The 24,895-nt window shown below is 41.4% G+C and overlaps 2 pseudogenes across 2 annotated transcripts; both read right to left on the reverse strand.

The window, feature by feature from the left end:
- Nucleotides 1–1,131: 1,131 nt before the first annotated feature.
- Nucleotides 1,132–2,598, reverse strand: LOC306652208 (origin recognition complex subunit 1-like; annotated as a pseudogene). Its single transcript has one exon. The product of its transcript is annotated as an origin recognition complex subunit 1-like (transcript).
- A 20,797-nt stretch (nucleotides 2,599–23,395) lies between these two features.
- Nucleotides 23,396–24,505, reverse strand: LOC306652207 (cell division cycle-associated protein 3-like; annotated as a pseudogene). Its single transcript has 3 exons — nucleotides 24,494–24,505; nucleotides 24,228–24,288; nucleotides 23,396–24,134 (listed from the first exon to the last, which is right to left on the reverse strand). The product of its transcript is annotated as a cell division cycle-associated protein 3-like (transcript).
- Between the last annotated feature and the right edge of the window lie 390 nt (nucleotides 24,506–24,895).

Consider the following 24,895-nt stretch of genomic DNA (forward strand, 5'->3'; position numbering starts at 1 on the left):
TTCCCTGATCCCGGGTCCTTTTTCATTGCCTCCTTCTCATCCCCACCCCATCAGACTTCCTGCAGGAAGCCTCCAGGCCAGGGAAAGACTTCCTTACCATTCTTGGCAAACATTGGCCACCTGAGCAGCCTCTGCTCCAAGGACAGCATCAGAGCACCCTCCAAGTTCTCTGCTTGGAGGGAGTGGGGGTGGGAAGAGCGCAAGTGTAGCAGTGGGTGCTGGTGGGAGGCAGGCAGGCAAACCTCCACTCTGAAGTGGCCGGTGTCACATGAAGAGCAGGACCTGTCAATAAGATGCCACAGTGCGAGAACCCAAGCCGAGATCCAGAAGCTGTCTGGGTTCAGCACCGGCACTCAGGGACAGCACTCCACCTGGCTGCTGGCCTGGGAGCTTGGTGACATTTGGCCAGCAGAAGCAGGGGGGGCGCTATTTCACAGTAGGCATTTCTTCTTCCAAACCTGCTCCCAGGTGCACTCACTTCCTCGGGGGCCTGCCCCACCGGGCACCTAACTGCCCCCACCCACCACCTCACTTGTTCATCTTCACTGAGCCTGCCAGAGACAAGTACATTAACTCCAGCAGGTGAATTCCAGACCTGGGGGATAAAATCCTTCCAACCACTACAGACCCAGCCTCCTCTCTGAATTTGGCACTACTGCTCCACAGGACATCCTACCTGGGTTCCTGGTAGGTAAGAACTGCAGAGGCTGAGTTTCTACCCTAGACTGGAGCTCCCAGGGCCCTAGTGACCTGAGACTGCTGATGGTGCTGTCCCCATCCACAGTCTCCTCTGTGCCACAGAACATCAGCACTGTGGACCAGAACTGTGGGGGCCTTTCAGAAGAAAGTGACATCTAGAAACACATGCCACCAAGATGGAAGGCAGGCAGGCTCGGAGAGAAACCTCATTCCTGCTAGAAAACCACCTGAGAATAAGTCAATGGGTTCATAGAGAAAAGTAGATTCACATGCAAAGGACTCTGGGGTCTTCTGGGGCCTTCCTTACTTAGGCCCTGGGGCAAAGCTAGAGATCCCATCAAAAAGCCAATGGAAGAATGGAATCCCACCCAGCACCAAATCCCTAGTCATGAAGAGAAAGAGTGATAACTTTGACTATTTTTTTTTCTCCTTTGCATATTTTACTTCCATAACTCCATGTGCTTAGAAAAATGAAAGTGGGATCTTTAAAAGCAGTCGCCCTTGAGAAGACTTTCACTCCTCTTTCAGTGCATAAAGCACATCATCCTGGCTGATGTTGAGCTACACAGGAAGGAGCAGGTCATTCCTGCTGGGCTCCACTGAGAGGAGGCGACAGGAGCCCAGACGGGAACACACAGCCATGGTCTCTGACATGGTTGGGTATGGCAGTCCCTCCATCATGCACAGGGCCACATGTTGACTTTATATATATTGGAGTGTTGCTTCTTCCAGTCCTGATCAATGGAACTCTGCAAGGATGGCTCTCAGAAAGCCCTGCTCCAGGACAGAGGAGTTTTTGATGGCAGTGATATATGAGGAGGAGAACATCTCATCTACAGCTCCATCAAGTGGGCCACTGTGACCAGACCAAGGGAGTCAGGCTTCTGGTGGGAGAACTCGCAGATTTCTGTGGCACACCTGTAAATGTCCAGAGAGGGCTGCTACCTTTCTGGCTACCAACTGGATGGCATCATCCTCAAAGGCCTTTAAATGCTTCCATCGGGACACTAGTATCTGCTGCAACTGGCTGTGAGTACAGGGCTGGAAGAACATTCTGGTAAGGCCCAATCAGCTTGACACCTGGTTCATCATGATCTGCTCTGGCAGGTCCATGATGTTGGCTATGGTCAGGACTACCAGTCAGGCCTCCTTGTGAGTGGGCCAGACAAAGAGATTGTACATTACATCTTGTTTGTGAGTGCACAGAAGGTCAAGCTCATCCACAAGCAGAACAGTGGTTTCCTGAGGGGATGCATTGGTGCAGAATTGCTTGGCCAGTAGTTTTGCAGCATGGTTAGCAGTTGCTTTCTGGCCTGTCAGTTTCTGCAAGATTTGCACATACACTTGTGAGGCTCTGTCAGTTTCATGCCATTGACCTCAATGTATTGAAAGGGAGGGACATCATTTGCTTGAGCTGCCTGCTGCAGGCAGCATATCACCTCATGCACAGTGGCAGTCTTTCCTGTTCCAGGGACCCCAGAGATATACATGCACCCTCCAGTACAGTCAAGGAGTTTGCTTTCCACAAAACTGTAGATGTCCTGGAATTCCTGTTCCTAGTAGGGGAGAGACTCAGGCACAGCAGAAACATATAGCCTCATTCGGGCCTCCTGTAGCATGCTGGCTGGCTCTGGGGCAGCCAGGTTATAGCTCCAGATCTGGGGAGTGGTGTGACGTGGTGTTCGAGGCTTGGCCATTTTCTTTGGTGTCTTGCAGGGGGTCTGTATGGATGGCTTCAAGAAAGGTTGCAGGTTTCTGGACATGCATCTGGTATTTCTCCTTGGAAGGGCTGGAGTAGATGCCTCTTCCTCCTCACTGCTGGAGTCTGAAACCTCTGCAGGAACTTCTCCTCTTCTTTGTCACTTTTATTGTTTTCTAAAACCCAAAGCTGCTGCCTAATTCGATTCAAAGTCGAGAGAACTCCTTCTGCCAATTCAATGGGTAGCTTGATTTTGAGTTTCTGATTCCTTTGCCTCCCTCTTTTTGATATTTTCTGGTTTCAGAAACATAGAAGGCACTGAGGGTCTCTGACCCCCTTGACAGGGGTAAGTATTCTCTCCTCATTAATCTGGGTGGTTTTCAAAGCAGGCACTCAGGTCCTCAGGACAATGCAACATTTAGGTGAAGCCTTCTTAGCATCCTTGGCACAAAAGGGTTGAACCTCTCCACTCTTCTCTGGAGTTTTCAGTGCTGGAGAAGACATCTCACTTCTATATAAGTGAGATCTCTTCATATGTGAGATAATTTCAGAGGAGTTCACTTTTCACTTAGTTCTTCCTAAAGAATCCAAGGAAGCCTGTGAAGTAGGCTGGGATATGCTAGTGTCAGGCATCCTAGGGAAGCTGCTGAGCTCCAGTCTCTTCCTTGCAGTGGGGGCAACAGGATGGGTAGAAGTTTGGCGAGATTTGGAGGCAGAGTGACTTGATTCAATCCTTTAGACCACTTGTTCTGTTGTAGTCCAAGCAGGGCTTTCTATGTTCTTAGTCATGGCTTCCACAGGCTTCTGGCACTTGGGGCTGCTTTCTTGCAGTTTCTCCAATTCTGAATATAGTTCAGGGGACAATGGTCTGAACTTCTTTTCATTCCAGGATAGTTTCACAAAAAATATTTTCTCATTTTTCAGATCCACAGGTATCACTTCATCTGGAGCTAAAGCTACTACCTGAACAGGGCCAATGATAGTCTCAGCACTAATGTTGCTATCACAGGCAGGGTAGTCATACCAGAATATCTCCTATGCATCAGGCTTCTGTCCCAACAAGCACTGTTTATGGGCTGGGACTTCAGTGAATTGGACAAACCACTGCACCCGAGCACATTTTTTGGAATGAAGTTCAAAATTGTCTTCAAACAACTCAATCAATTTAGCAACATAGGGGTTTCATCATCATCCCCTTCAAGCAACAGAAATTGGGGACGGGGGAATCATGTATATTTCTCCATAATGTGGTGCACCCGATTTCCACATGCTGCGCTTTCTCCCACACTCATAACTCTTTGCTCCACCCTCTCCCAAGCACCAGGAGCCTCCACCTCTGACAGATGTCAGGAGTGGAACCCTGGAGAGCCAGCAGAGGAGAAAGAGAGGGCATCACCCATCCACCCCAGAACCCTTCAGCTCCTATGGCCCCAGCCTCCACAGTAGGCCCAGGAAGGAATCTGATTCCAGAAGAGAAACTCCCAATGGTGTGCCCAAACCACCATGGTGGCAGGCACCAGGGACCCCATCTTCATGAAGTTTCTCCATCCCTCAAACCAATTTTTTCTGTGGGGGGGACCAGGGATTGAACTCAGGGATACTTGGTCACTGAGCCACACCCCCAACCTTATCTTATTTAGAGACAGGGTCTCACTGAGTTGCTTAGTGCCTCACTTTTGCTGAGGCTGGCTTTGAACTCATGATCCTCCTGACTCAGCCTCTGGAACCACTGGGACTACAGGGAGCACCACCATGCCCAGCCCTCAAGCCAGGTTTGTCAACCCCTAAATGCAAACATTGTCCCCCAACACAGATGGAGACCATGATACCATTAGAACTGTACTGTGCAAACACACTTCCTGGGTTTGTCCCAAACGCAGCATGGAGGGGAAGCAGGAGGCAGATGGAGTGGATTAGTGGGGACCTGTGGATGCCAGTACCTGACAGAAAGCCAGGAAGCCTCCAAGGATCCATGGGCCATGGGACCTGCAGTAGAGCAGGAGCTTCTGGGATGTTCTTTTCGATCCCTTCCCGCCCCACCACAGTGCACTGGTTGTCCCCAGCACTCACTTCTGCAGCTTCTTCAGGGAGACAGTGACTCGCAGGCTATGGCCCAGGATGTAGAGGGCAGCCAGGATGTCCATCCACTGCACCATCTCCCCTAGAGGCCTGCCTTTCAGCACCCATGGGCTGAAAACATCCCTGGACTCCTCCATCAGGAAGCCAATGTGAATGAGAATCTGGGTTAGCAGGACAACGGGGGGATGGGGTCAGCATGGAAGAGCAGCATGACCCCCCCGACCCCAAGTCACTAGCTGGGAGACCAGTGGCAGCAGACACTGTCTCCAGGTTGGGCCTGGATGGTCACTTTTGGATGCCAAGGTACCCAAGCCAGGTATTATGATGTAAGGAGTTACGTTCCAGGTGGACAACAGTCAACATAGACAAGAGAGTTCATGAAATGAGAGAAGCAAACAGGGTGAGACAGAGTCATATAATTCTCTAGTGCATGCATGGATGGACAGACGGGTGGATGGGCAGATGAGCGGATGGACACACAAGTCTTCCTCAAATGGACTGTTACTCCAAAAATTCTAGGCAGAAGCCATGAATTCTCTGCCTGATCAGAATGAGTTGTCTACAGAGCACAAGGCACTCCTCAGGACCTTGTCCTCCCCAAGCTCTGCAAAGAGCAAAGGGCCTCACCTGCACCACCATGACCTGGCCATCCCCACCTCTCTCCCTCTGGATAATATGCAAAGAAATCCAATGCCACTGGCTTGAGCACCAGCTCTGTGCCTGCTCAGAAGCTGAGGCCCTGAGAGCATCACCCAAGCTTTCAGGGCTCTGTTCCCTGGGAGAATTATGGTCCCTCCGGATGTCCCCCAGCTTCTGTGCCAGGCTCTGGGCAGCCATGGCCCACTGGGCCATTAGTCACTTGCTCCACTTCTTCATGAAGATCAGGAATTCCTTCCTACTGCCCATCAGCTCCAGGAGGTGAGACAAGTTGCTCCAGAATACTGCCTAGAGGTGAATCCTGACCTCAGTTCTCCCAGGCCCCTCCTGCGGCCAGGCCCCCATCCCCTGCCACACTGGGGACAGGGACTGGAAACTATCATGAGTCTAGGGTCTGCTCCAGTTTCTCTTGTCCTTTCTAGGGGTCCCACCAGCCCCCGATATCAAGGAGCTGTGCTCTCATCCCCAAACTGACCCCCAGTCAATTCAGTGTATCCCGACTCAGCTCTGTTGAACTACCTGCCCCAAGTTCTTCCAGGGAGGTGGCCATCTGTGACAGTGCCCAGGATCCCAGTAGCTGCAAGGAGAACATAAGGGCAGTGGTCAAAGCCAGGGGCAGGGCTGCCTCTCACCATATGTATTAAACTCCTTAACCCTAAGCCTAAGATTTGTCATCTGTTAGATGCAATCACGGAAGGATGGCCAGGAGACTGAGGTACAAAGAAAGTGCCTGGCATGCAGAAAGCCCTCAGTAAGTGACAGCTATTATTGGTATTATTCTAGTCCCTTTAGAGGGCATCTGCAGAGACCCAGCCCACTTCTGAAGGCAGGCTTTCGGGAGGTGGAGGGACACTGTCCCGCTGACCTCCCATCTGTCCACCTCCTGCAGAGCCCATGGCCCCCTTCCACCTGGGCAGGGCTGAGGTCTCTCCCACTATCCCAGAAGAATGTCCAGCCTGGGGAGTACATCCCACCCCCTCCAAACCCACCCGGACTCTGGGGAGGGGTCTGGGGGCTGTTCGTGCAGCGCTCTGGTTCCTCCAGAGGAAGGTAGATGAGGAAGAACACTTAGTGCCGACCACCCTGAAGAAGGTGTAGCAGGGGTCAGAGGTCCAGCAGGCACACATCCACTGCAGAGAGGGCCAAGTCTGAGCAGGCAGCATTACCAGCCCTGGCCGCTGTAGGCTCCCCTTGCATGCACATCTCCAGAGTCCCCAAGGTCTGCCAGGACAGGGGGCATGCAGTGTGTCCTGCTCTAGAGACACAGCAAGGAAGGGCAGAGACCTAGCCAGCTGTCCTGGCCACCAAGGACTCCAGAGAAGGCAGGATCAGGAGCACGATCTCCCAAACCCAGGCAAAGGAGGACCCTGGGAGAGCAGGACAAGTCAGGACACATGGGGGCCAAGTCCTTGGTAAAGAGCCAGGAGGGGCAGCAGTGCAGCCAGGCCTTATCCTTCATGCCTCAGTCCCTTGTCATGGGGTGGCCTCCAAGTGGGCCTGGGCTAGGCCCAGGGAAGGACCACCACAGTGGTCCTCAAGGAGGGGGTTTGCAGCACTACAGCCCGCTCCTCAAAGCAGCGAGGAGCTTTACAGCTGTACATTAGCTCCCCACACTGATGATGCACAGCCAGAGGCAGCCCTGGAATGGGATGGGAGGCACCCTCAGTCCAGCCATGGACCAGGCCAGGAGGAATGGAGACAGAGCAACTGAGGCCTGCTCCTTCTCTGAGCTGTCAGGGATCAGGCTGCCAATGGCACACATTTCATAGCTCATTTACCAGAAGAAAGTGCTGAGCCCATGGGGGAGATGTCCAGGTGAGTCTGGGTTGGTGGCCATGTAGAGTGCCCAGCAGAGACATCTCCCTGAGGTCAGTTTCAGCCAGCTGCACCTGGGCCAGGAGCCACAGGCTGGGCAGAGAGGCCCTTGCCAGTGAATAGCCCACAGGGTCAGACTCCCAGGCTGCCACCTCCCTGGCCATGCTTCATCCCCAGCCAGGTCTCACCTCCAACTTTCTTGCACAGTCAGGGAACTTGGGATCGCTGGTCCCAGCAACCTTCAACCACTGTGGGGAGAGGTCAGCATGCTGAGGACAGGGGTCCAGGGAAGAGCCAGAGGAGAGATGGGAGGGACAGGATGATCTCTGGTGGGTCAGGGCAGCAGTGGCCCACCCCTTCTGCCTGCCAGAGTTTTCTCACTAGCTGAATGACCTGACCCAGGGGTCCCCAGATCTGAGTTGCCCTCCTCCACTCCCCAGCCTGCTAGAAGAGGAGGTCAGTGTCTTTGAGGAGCCAGTGGGAGCAGCAAAAGGCTTCAGGCTCCCACAAGTGGACCCCTACCCTTTCTAAGGATGGCAGAGATAGGCCTGCTTCCTCTGCTGCTCCTGTGGAAGAATGGGTTTTGGGACCCTTCCCAAGATGGCCTCATTCTTGGAGCCCAGCGGCCAGGACTCCAGGGGTCTCCTCTGTCCTTAGCCCCCTCAGGCAGGTCAGGGTGGGATGAACCCTGGGTCACCTTGCTGAGAGCCTGGAGCAGGACCTTAAGAACCAGGTGAGCTGTAGTGGGAGGAGTCAGGCTCCCTAAGACACCCCCACCTGGCGCAGCAGCCTCGGGGTGCATGGTGCTCACCCCTCTACTGGCACCCACTCTTGCTGTGCAGGAACAGGCTGTGGCACAGGATCTGGTCCACCTTCACAGCGATGTCAGAGACATTCTGGATGACGGCCTGGATCCGCTCCATGAGGCCGGTGTCAGGGGGCATCCTGGGTAGGGACAAGCCAGGGTGAGCCATGGAACCTGCCTAGGTGACCTACCCAGGGCCTGGACCAGTCAGCAAAGGCAAGAGAGTGGACTCTTGGGTGCCCAAACCCTGTCTTGGCCAGGACCAGGGCCAAGAGGACCAAAGCCAGGTGGCACGGAGCTGCTCTGGCCCCCACAATGCAGTGACCTGTGGGTGCCTGAACAGTTTGCATGTGCACTGCATGTGCTCCAGGGGCAGAGCCTGGGCCTGAAGTGGCAGCAGAGTCTCCGCCATGATCCAGAGCAGGAGCATCCAGCACGCCCCAGGTGACACAGGCCCAGCCAGCTGCCCCAAATCTGTTTCTCTCTTTTCTGCTTCGCGCCAAAATAAATCCCACCTGCAGCAGCCCAGGGACTTGCAGACTGCTAGGACTCCAGTAAATCATCCCTAGCTTCTGAGAGTGAATCCTGGGGACCTTAAAGGAGTTGACTGCCACCGCCAATGCCATGCCCTCCACCTCACCTCTCTGCTGGTGTTGCTTTTATTTTCAGAGATTTTACTTCCTTATCTTGATTGCTGCTCAGTCCTGGGAGCATTATGAGACATTAGTGCAGTATTTATCTCATGGAAAACACTCCTGCTGAGTCAAGCCCAGCAGAGGGCTGATCTTCTAGGCAAGGACAGCCCTGGGGCTGTTCTCCAGAAAGCTCTCCCCTCCACACATCAGGTTCACAACCTCAGAGTCTCACATCATGCTTGGGCTCTGCCAGGTCACACCTGCAGTTTAAGCTCCCTTTGTCCCTAGCCAAGGTCCTGGGTCTTCCTGGCCACACCTAACAGGAGACACGTGGAGGATTTTTTCCACCTGGTCCCTGATTGGGTCTGCAAAGCCTGCCACCCCATTCTCTTCTGAGCAGGGTAACCTGTCCACCAGAGGAGGCATGGCAGGGACCCTCGGTGGGCAGTTGCCCTCTTGGGTCACCTGCCCCCTCATCTTCATCTTCCATAGAAAGAGAAGGGGCAGTGGTGCCCCTTGAGAGAGAGGGCTGGTGGGGACAAGGCTGAGGTAGAGGAAGGGAGGACAGGTGGGGACAGAATGGGGAAGGAGTCCCACAGACAATTGTGCACATGTACACACACATACAATCCAGTCCCTCTCCCAATTCAGTTTGGTGCCCCAATGCCAGCTTCAGCAACAAACCAAAATCCCCAGTGGAAAATGGCACCACTTTGGGGTCACTTTGTGGGTCAGTGGTAGAGCTTGCCTGGCACATGAGGCACTGGGTTCTATCCTCAGCACCACATAAAATAAAAATAAATAAATAAAATAAAGGTATTGTGTCCAAAAACAAAAACAATGGCACCACTTTTGCATTAGTTTCCTATGATCACCGTAACAAAATTCCACCAACGCACTGGCATGGAACAACCTGGCACAAGGCAGTACTGGAGGCACACATTATTTCCGGATCTTAAAGTACCTTTAATAATACAGACAAAGTTTTAAAAAGTTCTGGACAGTGTTTTCAGAGAACAGATTTTCCTTGATATTAATTTTAACTTATTCTATAAAAGGAAATGTTTTTCCACAATAACAAAGGAGGTTAAAATCTCAAGCTTTCAGCCAAATAGAGCTATACCTACCCATTTACCTATAGTTTTGAATTCTTTTGTGTTACAACATCAGAGGTGAGTAGTTGTACACATCCTCCTGTATGGGAATCTTAAAGTATGTATCACTGGTCACAGAAACAGTGTTCTCATTCCTCCATTAGTGTGGTAGAAATGTTCTACCTTAGATGTAGACAAATATTTCAGTGGGGAATTCTGCTAATTGAAGAACATTCACAATACTAGGGAAGTCATTGTAGAAACTGAACAGAATATTTAAACTTCCCTGTTTGTACAGGATTGGATGGTGTTCCCAAAGATTCAAGCCTACCTGGAACTTGTGAATTTGGCTTTATTTAGAAACAGAGTGCTTGCTCATAAGAAAGTAAAGATATAGTCATCCTGAAACATGGAAGCCACAAACCATTACCAGTGAACAAAAGGAAGAGGGAAATTTGGACATAGACACACACACAAAGGAAAGACCATGTAAAGACATAAAGAGAATATGCAAGTCTGAGAATTCCAAGACTGAGAGCAAACACCAGAAAGTAGAAGAGACAAGGAATGATTTACCCCTAGAGCACTTGGAAAGATTTACAATCTTATCATAAATGAGCTGTCCTGCTAACATTCACCAAACCTGATTGTTTCTTTCCACATTGTTGGGACCTATTGAATAACCATAAACTCAAAGCAATATCATTTTTATTGGCTGAAATTAACCAAAAATGCTAGTGATATTTTTTTTGGTGTCAAGACTAAGGCAATCAAAGTTATTTTATTCCATTCCTATTTAAATTTGTAATATTTGTAACACTCACTTCACACATAAAGATACATATACATGTGTATATATATATATATATATATATATGCAGAATTTTGTGACAACAGCAGAGGCATAAAGCATATATAAATTCAGAGTCACTGTAGCTGAATAGGTAAGGGTTTTAAGGAACAAGTTCCTCAGGGTTGTCAAGGCAAGGGTCCTGATGGTGAGCAGTTTCACAGTATCAGCTTAAAGAGTTAATTGGAGGAGCCATGTGTTATTGTTCTGTGCAGGAGAAACCATTCTGAGTTGATTCCCAGGGACAGAGAATCAGAGGTTTGTTGCTATGGCAATTTTCCTGAGCACGTCTGTTCACGGGTGACCAGTAAAAGAGGTCAGTGTGCAGCCATGTCCAGTTCTGAGCTGCTCCCACTTTTATGGGTCTCAGCTGAGGGGATTGATTCCCTTGGTGCTCTGGTATATTTGATAAGCTAACAGGCCCCATTTTTTCTGTAATAATGTTGATAAGTCCATGCATCTATATTCTGGTTTAATTCAATAACTTTAAGGTGGTTATTTTTAGTGACACAATCATTTTTCAGTTTACTCCTTGTAGTCCTGCTGTGCAGAATATGGTTGTTTAATTTTACAAGCAAGGTGTAGAGTCATTCTAACTTGTCACTTATATTCAAAACAGAGTAACTCATGGTCAACTATTGCTTTAAAAATGGAGGAACTCAGAGCTAGGCACATACTGAAAATTGCTATTGCTCTTCTATTCATTAGAGTAGGCCATAACTGCTGGTCACAGGCAGAAAGTTTGATTTGCTATTTCTAATGTGCCAAACAGTGAGCAAATATATTTGCTAGTAGGTGGCCACCCTGTCTGTCATACGTGGTCCTTGGAAACTAGTACCATGTTTTACCTCATTTTGATAAAATATTAAAAGATCCTCAAATTATTGCACATTTCTCTAACATTCTACTGGTTTGAAGTAGAAGGCTAACATTTATTACTATTATGGCAAAAGCCTGATATTCCAAATAGGCTTTTACCATATGGCATTTTTGCAGAACACTTTTTTATTATTTGAATTTGAATTTTTTTATTTGTTCTAATTAATTGTACATGACAGTAGAATGTATTTTTACAATTTGATAGATCATACATAAGTAGAGTGTAATCTCTCAGTTTTCTGATTATACATATTGTAGGGTCACATTGGTCATGCAGTCATACATAAACATGAAGTAATAATGACTGTTTCACTCTACTATCATTCCTCCCCCATACCCTTTCCCCTCTCTTCACTCCCCTCTATCTAATATAAAGTAATTCTATTCTTCCCTATCTCCCTGCTATTGTGAATTTGCTTCCTCATATCAGCAAAAGCATTCAGCCTTTGGTTTTTTGGGTTTGACTTAAACACTTTTGATAAGAGTAAATAGTAATTCATTTTAAGTATCCATCATGACTCAATGGGTCAGCACAGTTGTTCAAAGATAAGATGAGATGAGTGAATATTTATCTTAATACTCATTTTCTAAAATTCTTATCATTTTATGATGCTTAAGAGTATACAAATTAAAGTTATGATGAGAAGTGCAGCTTAATGTCTTCTTCCTACTACATTTCTCTGGTAATTCTATGTGTATTAAATCCTACAAATCAATTATTGTCAATCACCATAGTCCAAGTGCAGTTAAGTGTTTTATTTTCTAATTATAGACTTATTTAGGGCACTTCAAGTGTTAAAAAAAATACCTAGTTCTTTCTTACAAGGAATGAAAGACATTTGCAATTCAGGTGAACAGCTTGGGCATCTAACCTTTTGGAGTTTTAGAAAAAATACTTTTAACAAAATTGCATTATCAAAACAATATATGACAGAATAGGTAAGGACAAATGAATTTGTACTCAGTTTTTGCAGCAGTTTGTCATTTTTCCTTGCCCATAGTCTTTCCTGATGCATTTCAGGATGTCTTACGTGTTCTAGAATAGTGTCTTAAGGTCCACTGAATGTGTGTTGCCACAGTCATTATGTAATTTGTAGAACCAAGTGCTATTTCAGAACCCAAAACAACATTTATTAAATTTATTAAAGAAGTAATTATATTTACTCGTGATCATTTCATTTCCACAGTGGGAATAATCACTGGTGTGACTAGCAGTTATATTTCTTCATCCACAGAGCCACTGCTATACATAAAGCATCCACTAATAATTTTCCATAATTCACTTAATTGCCTGGGGAAGCCTGAGCTACTCTTTCCCCTAATTTGATGTTTTCTGTTTTGTTTCACAGAAAACAAAGTATTCTGAAGAGAGATCACTTATAAGAATTGAAACAGGAGAATACTGTATTCTAAGGTAGACTTTGAGACAACCTTGCAACATTTACATATATATCTGTGAGATACAGAGAGTTCAAGAAAGTAATACATAGAATCAGGGAAAGAGAAACAATAAAAGGAACGAAACAAGAAGTAGAACAAATGATTTCTTTTTGTAAAAAGATAATGTAGCTCATTTTTAGCATCATGATACTAAAATATGAAACACACTTGTGACTATTTTTGTTTTAGGACTTATAATTTTATTTATTTGTATTTCAGAGTTTCAGCTATGAATGAGCATTATACCATTGTTGACCTTCTTGAATTCCAACCAAACTGTGGAGATTTTTTCTATTGGCCTTACATTTGCAGATAAATGATTTTTCTCATTTTTATTCACATTTTTAACAGATGATATTCAGGCAGTAGGCCTGCATTTAGCAGAAAACTTGAAGTGCAAAGATAAATGGCTAAAGTAATATCTAAGCCACTGCTGCAGAGGTCTCCACATATTTTTTGTGCATCAGTTTGTTGAAGATGGTGATCTATTTGCATGGTGTTTTGCAGTTCTGCTGTATATTCTTACATTTTTCTTCTCTTTGTATGTATTCTTCCACTCACTTGTATCTTCCAAGATTCCCTTTTTATCTTTTCTTCACCTAACAGTCAATCTATGTTGGTTTCTCTTCCATTCTTCTTGGGGATTTTTGCTTCTGGCTTCTCTCTTTCTCCCTCATGAACATCACGTCCTGGACTGTTTCTGTTTTCTCTTAGTCCACTATTTGAGATTGTAAATCTGTCTGGCAAATTTTCTGTTTTTATTTTGGACAGCGATTGAACTCATCAATTCTGCTTATAGCAAGAGGGAAGTGGAGGCCTTGCTGGGAGCTACGAGATTTGAGGCTGTACATTATTTGCACTGGGTGTTGTTGATATTGGTCTCACCCTTAAAGGTGGGATACTAAAAATCTTCAGTGACAATATAGGTCTACTGGGTATAACCTGTATTGCCTCAAATCCATACAACTTGATGGGAAAACACAGAAGAAACATGAAAAAAAACAAGAGAACAAAATACCACAAACAAACAAAGTGTCCCAGCCAGAAAAGCCACTGACAACACAATATAAGAAATGTCCAATAAAAAGATTAGAATGTACATAGTTAATCTGATCTGTGAAGTAAAGAATGCTATAAAGAGGGAAATCAAAAAGAAAATAAAGAAAGTGAAAGATCACTTCAATAAAGAGTTAGAGATCGTGAAAAAAACAAGCAGGGATTCTAGAAATGAAGGAATTAAAAAATCAAATTACAAATTCAGTGGAAAGCACCACCAACAGACTAGACTATTTAGAAGACAACTTTAGATGATGAAGTCAAAATATATAATACTGAAAGTACAGTTGACCTTGGAGAGAAATTGGTAAGAATCCATGAACAAAACTTGCAAGAAGTATGGGATAACACAAAAAGACCAAATTTAAGAGTTTTGGGGATAAAAGAAGGAGCAGAGGTACAAACCAAAGGAATGCACAATCTTTTCAATGAAAAATATCAGAAAAATTATCAGACTTAACCAATGAAATGGAAAATCAAATATAGGAGGCTTCCAGGACACCAAATATACAAAACTATATCAGACCCATACCAAGACACATTATAATGCAAGTGACTGTAATACATCATAAGGATAAAATCTTAAAGGCTGTGAAAGAAAAACAGCAGTTTATGTATACAAGAAAACCAATTTGGATATCATCTGATTACTCAACCTAGACCCTCAAAGCGAGGAGGTCATGGAACAACATATTTCAAGCTCTGAAAGAAAATGACTGCCAACCAAGGATTTTTATGTCCAGCAAAATGAATTTTAAGATTTTAAGATGAAATAAAAATCTTCCATGATGAACACAAGTTAAGAAAATTTACAATCAGAAAACCTGTACTATAGAATATTCTTAATAAAATATTCCATAAGGATGAAGTTAAAAAAAAAAAGTGAAAAGCAGCAAATGGAGGAACTACCCTAAAAGGATAGTGCAAAAATAATCTAAATCAAATTAAAAGCCAGAAATAAAGCAAAATGATGGGAATACAAGACATTTGTGAGTAATAAACTTGAATATTAAAGGTCTAAGTTGGTCAATCAAAAGGCAAAGAATTGTAGATCAGATAAAAAAAGAATACCCAAAAATATGCTGTCTTTAAGAGACTCACCTCATAGGCAACGACATCCAGAGACTGAAATTGAAAGGATAGGAAAAATCATATCACTCAAATGAATTGCACAAACAAGCAGGGGTTTCTTTCCTCATATCAGATAAAGTGGACTTCAAGCCAAAGTTAATCAGAAGGGACAAAGAAGGTCATTTCATTCTACTGAAGGGAATTAATTATACAGCAGCAATGCATAATGATTATAAATACTTATGCCCCAAACAATGGATCATCTATGTATGTCAAACAAATCCTTCTCAATTACAAGAATGAAACAGATCACAGCACAGAAATACTGGTGATTTTAACACACCTCTCTCATTACTAGACAGATCTTATCAAAAAATCTAAATAAAAAACTGCAGAAATAATACAATCAGTAATTTAGACTTCACAGACATACATTCAATATTTCATCCATTGGCTAGCAAATAAATATTTCCTCAGTGGCACATGGATCTTTCTCTAAAATAGACCATATCTTATGCCCCATGCAACCCTTAGTAAATACAAAAAAATTGGAGTTAATACCCTGTATTCCATAAGATTACAATGGACTGTAATTAGAAATCAATGATAAATTAAAAAATAGAAGCTACTCTAAAACATGTATACTAAATAATACACTATTGAAAGACAAAGGGATAGTAGAAGAAATCAAGGATGAAATGAAAAAATACTTAGAGGTAAATCAGAAGAAACTATTATGAAAATTTATACTCCAATAAAATAGAAAATATTGAAGACTTACAAATTTGTAGAGACACATGGCCTACCTGAGCTAAAACAGGAAGTCATTCAGGATTCAAATAGAACAATTTTAAGCAATTAAATAGAAAACACCATTAAAAGCCTACCAATTAAGAAAAGGGAATGACTGGCTGATTCTCAGCTAAATTACACAAGACCTTCAAAAAAGAATTAACACCAATACTCCTCAAATTATTCCATCAAATATAAGAGGAGGAACCCCATCCAAACCCATTCTATGAGGCTAGTATTACCCTGATACAAAAACCAAACCAAGGAAAGAAAACTTCAGACAAATAATTCTGATGAACATGGATGCAAACATTCTCAATAAAATTCTGGCAAAACATACAAAAACATATTAAATATTTAGTGCACCATGATCAAGTGGGGTTCATCCCAGGGATTCAAGGTTGGTTCAATATATGGAAATGAGTAAATGAAATTCATCACATCAATAGATTTAAAAACAAGAATCATATGATCCTCTCAGTAGTTGCAGAAAAAGCGTTTGACAAAATACAGCACCACTCACGTTCAAATCACCAGAAAAACTAGGGATATAAGGAACATTTCTCAACATTGTAAAAGCCATACATGCTAAATGTAAGGTCAATATAATTCTAAACAGAGAAAATTTAAAGCATTCCCTCTAAAAATTGAATTATGAGAAAGATGTTCTCTTTTACCACTTTTATTCAACATTGTTCTTGAAAGTCTAGCCAGAGCAATTAGAAGAAATTAAAGTTACACAATTAGGTAAATAAGAACAAATCATCACCATTTGTAAATCTTCTGTAGTATGAGATAACTGTACTTATAATTGAATATTTGGAATCTTATAATTGAATATTTGGAAGAGCCATAATATTCCACCAAAAATATTCTAGAACTAATGAGTGAATTCAGCAAAGGAGCAGGCTATAAAATCAATACCCATAAATCAGACACATTCTTATACATCAGTAATTAAGACACAGAAAGAGAAATAAAGAAAACTATTCCGTTCACAATCACCTCAAAAAATAAAATACTTGAGAATCAATCTAACAAAGAGGTCAATGATCTCTACAATGAAAACTACAGAACACTAAAGAAAGAAATTGAAGACCTTAGATGATGGAAATACCTCCCATGCTCCTGGATAGGCAGAATTAATATTGTCAAAATTGCCACACTACTAAAAGTGTTATAAAATTTTAATACAATTCCTATTAATATCCCAATGATATTCTTCACAGAACTAGAAAAAGCAAACATGAAATTCATTTGGAAAAATAAGAGACCCAGAATAGTCAAAGCAATAATTAGAAAGAAGAGGGAAGCAGGAAGCATAACAATACCAGACTTCAAATTATACTACAGAGCTATAGTAACAAAAAGAGCATGGTATTGGCAGTAAACAGACATATATCAATGGTACAGAATAGAAGACACAGAGACAAAACCAACATAAGTACAGTTATCTCATACTACAGAAAGTTGCCAAAAGCATTCACAGGAGAAAAGATAGCCTATTCAACAAATGATGCTGGGGAAAATGGAAAATCACATGTAAAAAATGAAATTAAACCCTTATCTCTCACCCTGCATGAACCTCAACTCACTGTGGATCAAAGACTTAGGCAATAGAACAGAGACCCTGTGTCTAGTGGAAGAAAAAGTAGGACCAAATCTTCACCATGTTGTCCTAGGACCTGAATTCCTCAACAAGACACCTTAAGCCCAAGAAGTTAAATCAAGAATCAATAAATGGGATGCCCTCAAACTAAAAAGCTTCTTCTAAGTGACAGAAACAATCAGTAATGTAAAGGGAGAGACTAAAGTGTGGGAGAAAATCTTTACCACAAGTACCTCAGATAACACTTTAATATCTAGGATATATAAAGAATTCAAAAAGCTTAACACAAAAAAACATATAACCTAATCAATAAATGGGCTAAGGAACTGAACAGACACTTCACAGAAGAAGATATACAATTGATCAAAAATTATATGAGAAAAGTTCAACTTCTGTAGCAATGAGATAAATGCAAATCAAAACTACTCTAAGATTTCATCTCACTCCTGTCAGAATGCCATTATCAAGAATATAAGCAACAATAAATGCTGGCAAGGATGTGGGGAAATGGTTCGTTCATACATTGCTGGTGGGAATGCAAGTTGGGGCAACCATTATGGAAAGCAGTGTGGAGATTCCTCAGAAAGCTTGCAATAGATTCACCATTTTACACAGTTATCCCAGTGCTTTGTTTATACCCAAATGACTTAAAATCAATATACTACAGAGACACAGCTAAATCAATGTTTATAGCATCTCAATTTGCAATAGCCAAAGTATGTACCCAACCTAGGTACCCTTCAACAGATGAATGAATAAAGAAAATGTGATATAAATAACAGAATATTACTCATTTTTAAAGAACAAAAGTCTGACATTGACTGTTAAATGGATGGATTTATAGAATATCATGCTAAGTGAAATAAGTCAAACCCAAAAAACCAAAGTCCAAATGTTTTCTCTGATATGACAATGCTAATTCACAATAAAGGGAGTGGGGGATCGGGAAGAATAGAGTTACTTTTTATTAGGTAGAGGGGAGGGAAGGGAGGATAATTGGTACAGGGTAAGGAATGATAGTAGATTAAAACAGACATTATTTCTTAATAACATGTATCACTACATGACCAACGTGTTCATGCAATACATATAATCAGAAAAATTTGAGATTGCACTCTATTTATGTATGATCTATCAAAATATATGAATGCATTTTACTGTCCTATACACCTAATTAGAATAATAATATAAAAAATTTAAGATAGTAGTACTTCTACATCATTGCTAGAATAGTTGAAAAAATTACCCTGGTCCAGGACAAGAGGAGCTTTTCCATTTGCTCAATTATATTTGTTTTCAGATTTTTGAGATTGATCTTTTCAAAGGGAACTTGATTGAATCTACCAACTTCTAAACCAGGAAGTACATCAATATCTCCATACTACATTGGCAGGAGGAATACACTTCCAAAAACTCTCCCTGAGATTTAATGGGTCATGGGGACAGACATCTTATGAAAAAAGCTACCTAATGCACAAAACTATTTATTCCTGTGTGTCTGGGTCACTGATCTCTCAAATACAGGCTTCATTCTTCTTAAGGATTTGAAATCATTTTTCCCTTAGATAATTTCTTTGACATTTTCAACATATGGCTGCACCAGTAATATGCACTATTACTCTTCTCTAATACCTTTTGATGTTTTATAATATTTTTCTTCTAGGTACAACATAATTTAAACTATTATTTCATTGTTTTGTATTTAGGATAACTTTAATAAATAATTGTATAAATCTGATTATTAATTGGTGTAAACTAAATTATTTGGTCAAAATGTATGCCTATGTCAAATACCTTAATACCTATTAAAAAGTTGCTTTCTAGAAGATATTAGCAATTTATACTCGTAGCAATTGTTTGAAATGAAGTCCACTTAACTATAGCAATAACAAATATATGTTTTGCTCCTGAATAATAGAAAATAAATTTTATTATCATCATCTTATAAAAAGATTATTGTACGTAGAGACTAACAGTGGGGATTCTAAATTTAAAATAATTAAAAATCTAAAGACAATATATTTCATAGCAATTGCACAGAAAATTAAAAGTAAAATTTGCACTACACAAAGTTGAGCAGGCAAGGAAGACTTTACTCGATACTATTGCGATAGGTGATAGAGGTCAAAACTGAACTCGATCTCAACTCAGATGAAACAACAGCTGAGAGGGTTTTGATGCACTGAGGTAATGCTGTTGAAAGATCCTCCAGGATGAGCCCTGGAAAACAATGTTGGGCACATTCCAATTTTGTTCATACTTTTCTCAGAGTTAGACGATGTGTGTTTGTCAATTGGCAATAACTGAAATTAAACTCCTGCCCACCCATAGATATTAGAGCACTGGGGTGCAATATCCTACATGTTTATATTTCACAGATACCCTTCCAGCTCTTCAGGATGACATTCCTAGGTTCTAACCTGCCAAGGTATCTTCAGAAAGACATGTTTTCTAAATTTAATAGTAATAAGATAATTGAGGTTAGTATAATAGAACTAAGAAAATAGAGGGTCAAAATCAGGAAGAAACATGTTTTAAGATTAATCAAATATAGAAGCCATCTTGATCTCCTGTAAGGAAAACTTATGGCACAATATTAGGGCAAGACTTTAAGAAATTAACCAGAATTAGGAAAACATTTATATTCCCAATGGAATAATGTCATGTCATTAAAATGCATATTAAGTGAATAGATTTACTTTCTTAAATATCACTAATATCTGGGAGGCTCATGTACAGGATGGCTAAGAGATAAATCTTTTTGCTAAGGTTTTGAATGTGTATTCCTATTTGAATGAGATCATTGAGCTTTCAGAGTAAGAGATTTGAAAATAGAGGAACAGAAGTTATCCAGAGTTTCCTCATGTGTGTTCTGAAGTATACAGAAAGACATTGTGACAACTGAGACTCAGTTCAGGGAACATTTCTAGACCCTGCCATTTGTGGGCTGAGGAAGTCCAGACAGACACTGGTTATGCAATGAAATTTCTCTTGTCCAACAAATATGTTTCTGAGATTCTAACTACAGTCTAGTCATTCTAATAGGAGATGTCTATAATTTTAAAATGAATGCAACACAGATTCTGTTCTCAAGTAATTTGCAATCTAGTGGAAGTAATAAGATGTGCATGTGAGTGAATTTAAGACACAGATGATCTACAGATGCTATATATGGATTTGAATTTGTTTATAAGTTTAAAATTTTAACAACATATTTTTCTTACTGCCACTTTCCTCTTTTCTCTTTAACTCATTAACATTCCTTTCAATTTTTTCTGCATACATCAAGAAGTTTCATAGTGATTACTTTTCTGTGAATATTCTTTTGCTCCTCTCCTTAAGGGAAAATATGCTGTTGTCTATTCATATATTTTTGCCTTTTCCTTCAGTTAATTTACTTGGCTCTAGCTACTATTCACTCTCAAGATGAACTCTATGCATTCAGAATATTTACTCATAATTTAAAAATGACATTACACAGTGTTCGAATTCTCTAGATTATAAAAGATGTTGCTAATGTATTATTATGATGTAAATTTGTTATCACTTATAGCAAAAGTGCATACTTTATTTATCCCCAAAGATTGCTATCAATTTTTTTCTTTTAAAGAAATGTTCACCTCATTCAATCCATGTTCAAATATATGAAAGATAATGTTCTGCTAGCATATTGTTTCCTGTTTTTATTTTCTTAATAAATTCCAGTAGCAACACTGAGTAATTAATTGTAAAACACTTCAGAAAAATATTAGCATCATAGATATTTTTCAGCTGTTTTATACCCAATATTATAAAATTCATCATAATGCATGGAATATGAAAATGTCTTATTATTAATAAAAGAAAGTTTACTTAAAATTGCATACAGGGAATTGTTATGTAAGACCTGATGGACTCTTTAGATGAAGAAGAGACACTAAAAATGGCCAGAAAGATGAGGTGCAGGAGTATTTGGGGAGCGGGAGAGCAAAGATGAGGCAGCCTGGCTCTTCCTGTGCTGAATACATAAAACTGACTGTCACTGTGCTAAGCATAATCCTGACCAAAGGGTAGGCATGGGAATGTGTGATGGGGGTCACTTTTCTCTTTTCCCTGCCCACCAAAAGTTCCTCCAAACATAAGGGGAAGAAGTGAGATGGAAAAGCACCAGATGAAGTGCTCATGTGTGCAGGTGAATAACACTTTCAACAAAATATCTCATAAAGGGGAAAATTAAAAAAAGAACACACATTAATAATTTTTCTATCATTTTTTGAACTGTAGCTCTATAGTTAAAATCTAGAAGAAACTAAAAGGTGAAAAAGAGGGAACTTTTCATGCAAGGGTTTATATTGCACTATAGTCCGTTGGGATATTTTGATGAGAGTGTCATCTTATAAATTACTTTTTAATTTTCAAATTCTTTTGTTTATAAAATAATTCAGCAAAAGTACAATTTAAAGTGAGAATGTTATTTTAAGACACCTCAGCTTTAAACTCTTTATTTTGTGCTAGATTAAACTCTTTTTTTGTGCTAGATTTTAGGAATTAAACGTGCAAACCTATTTCCAACATCCTCAGCTAGGATTTAGACTGCCCTAAGCTTAGTCATCCTAACTGCCTTTCTGCATGGAGGAATTAGATTATAAATCTCATGTTTTTCTTTTGCATACATTAAGCAGAGAGGCCACCTACTTATTTCACACAATATATTCAGAGAAATGTTATTTAAGAATATTCAGAACTTATTATTTATGTGTTAGTACAGGAGAAAAAGAAGTGGTATTATTACAAGTTTCTTCTTGGATTATTAATGCAGAATATTTTATGTGCTACAAATCAAGCATATAATTAAAATACTTTTTATATAATATCCATCTACAGGTTAAGAATTCATAAATCTCCAAAACAAGCACTTAAAATAAAATGCTTCAATAAAAACACAACCAATTTAGTCAGTCACTTTACATATAAAAATGGAATATCACAGGAGAAAGAAAACTCTCACAATTGAAGCAATATATGATGATAATTCCATGAATGATCTTTTAATATGCAATATTAATTGTTTTGGCACCAAGTTCATAGTTTGCTCAAAACTCAAAGCTTATTATCCGTCAGGGACAGGAACTCAGCAGAGAGGAATTAAACCCAGAATGACAGAGTTGCTGCATATGTAAAAATGTCAGACTAAGAGACTGGAGTAGGAGTGCAAGAATGGGAGATGACCTGTCCTTGTGATTTTGTAGTCACTAAATGATGTTTGGTATGAGAACTGACATTCAAGACTTCAAAAATCATGAACAACATTGAAATAACTTCAATAAATAATGAAACACAGCACCCACTATCAGACCAGGATTTCCCAACTTTGTTATTATAAATTCTTCCCATCCTATTGTTCTTCACAAATACACTGCATTTCAAACATTGTCTTCAATGAAATTTTAATATCATTAATATATAGTCTTCCTCTGTGTTTATTTTTTGCATATTTATACATGATGCATATAAAAGTAAAAACTTTTACAATCCTCCACCTAGCAAAATTTTGGTCTGTCCCTGGGAGACAATATAATTCTACCAAATGCCAATTTCATAACTCCTCCTAATACTGGTCAAAAGTATCCAGACTTAAATTTGTATATTTGGCACTTCTGCCCAATTTTAAATCCTTAATGAATTTATTAATTGTGCAAATGTATGCAATTACACCATGTGACCCCAATTTTCTTAGTGTTTATATATTATGGCCAACCTTCCCTTGATTCTTAAAATAACTTTCTGAACCTTCAAAATCCAGCATGTCTTTACTTCTATAAAATCATCCTCTACTCTCTTACTGGAGTGTGTTCTTCAAGTCCAATTTGTGCCAACTTATTATTTAGCAGTGTTATCCATTATAACAATTATATTACTTCAAATATTTTTATAACTTTCCTCCTCATTATATTTGAAAACAATAATTATTTCACTTTCAAATCTGTATCAATTGGTCTGACTCAGTATACACTTATAAATGAAGGAGCGAATTACTAGCATTGACATGTTCATGGAAAAGGTAGGGGCGATGAGCCTATAATAAAGGAATCCCTAAAGATGAACAAAATAGGAAAATTCACTAAGTGGTTTTTTGTTTTTTAAAAGTGTCATTTAAAATCACATCTTTTAATACACAGGAAATGCACAAGACAAAAAGAAAGTCTGATAAAGTTCTAAGTCTCAGAGATGGTAGTTTAGGAGGAATCAAAGAAAACAATCCTTTCCTTAGTCTCCCTGGGAAAGAAGGGGTGGCAGAAAAGAGAACATCACCAGGCCCTGGGTGAATCCAATGTAGGGGCCACAAAGGGGCTAGCTCTCTACCAAAGTAAGGTGCTGATGTTCCTTGTCATGATCCTGGCCTTGCTCCCATGCTCATCCTCCAGTTTTCAGAAGCTCTCCAGTTCCAAGAATGGCTCCTTCCTTTAATTTCCTAACATTTTCACTTAGGGGAGAAGGTCGCTTACCCTGTCTGGTGTCAGGGTCCCAGGGGAGTTGCCATCCTGCAGGATGGTGAGGGGGGATCTACCTAGGATCTTGTTTTTTGGTTTCCCATCTATAGCGCTTAGAACCCGAGGATCAGGGACTCTCAGCGACTTTTGAGAAATTGTCTGCACTCTTCTGGCCACAGGGGTTTTTGTGGGATGACTTGCAGACTCCTGGGAAGACACCTGTTTGAAAGGGAGCTTGGGGTCATTCCAAGGTAACATCTGGTCCTCAAGTGATAACTGAGGGGCAGAGCAGATTCTGGGGGAAGATTTGATTTGGAGATTTCAGTACCCAACTCTTTCACCAGTGGACTCTGAGGGTCTGCACTGCTGGTCTTCATAGGTGTCCATGCAATGCCAAGTGTAGGAGAGCGGCAGTGACACGAAGGAATGGTGGAGTTGGGCCTGGGTGGGTCTGAGCACCAGAGGCCCTGATGCAGCAGGAAAACTGCCACAGAAGCACGATGAACCAGCACCAAGTTGAAGGAAGGCTCGCTGATCTGTCACCCTGCAGCCGTCAGGCCCGAAACAGTAGGGACACCTGTCGCAGTAGCCTGCCCATGCAGCACCCCAGGCCCATCCAGGACCTCCCACTTCTCAACCTGCTTTGAGAAAAAGGAAGCGGGGCAGAGCTGAATGAAAGCTGGGACTCAAGAACTGACCAATAGCATTTGTACGTTTTGGACCAATAGCCTTGGTGCATTTGCAAACCCTAATTAGCATAACTGTGGACCAATCACAGTAGCCCAAGTGCTATATAAACCCCTTGCCGCCTTTGTGAAGGTCATTTGGAGGAAGAATACTCACAGGGAGCTGCATCGTGGAGGTGCTTGTGTTCTACTTCTGATCGTCAACAAATGCTTATTCTCGCGGGTGGATTGCGGTCTTCGAATTCAAGAGGGAAGAACTTTGGAAGAAAAAGAGGGTGAGTTGCTGGGGTGTCCTGCACTGTAGCACCTCTGGGGAGTGGAGACCATCCAGTTTCACAGTATTACTTTTTGACCTTCCAGATGTGTGTGCTGAAGGTTCCTATAGTGGCTTTTTACTTGTGTTTTTTCCTTGTTGCTGGAAAATGCAAAAGGTGTTTTGTCTTGCTTTTTTTTGTTTTTTTTCTGAAGACACTGTATGTTCATGGGTAGACTCTCAGATTCTGATATAAGAAAATCTGAAGTAGTTAGATACTAATTTCTGGAAGAACAAGAAATAAAT

The sequence above is a fragment of the Sciurus vulgaris genome (assembly GCF_902686455.1).
Source record: "Sciurus vulgaris genome assembly, contig: HiC_scaffold_144_arrow_ctg1, whole genome shotgun sequence".
NCBI classification, from domain to species: Eukaryota; Metazoa; Chordata; class Mammalia; order Rodentia; family Sciuridae; genus Sciurus; species Sciurus vulgaris.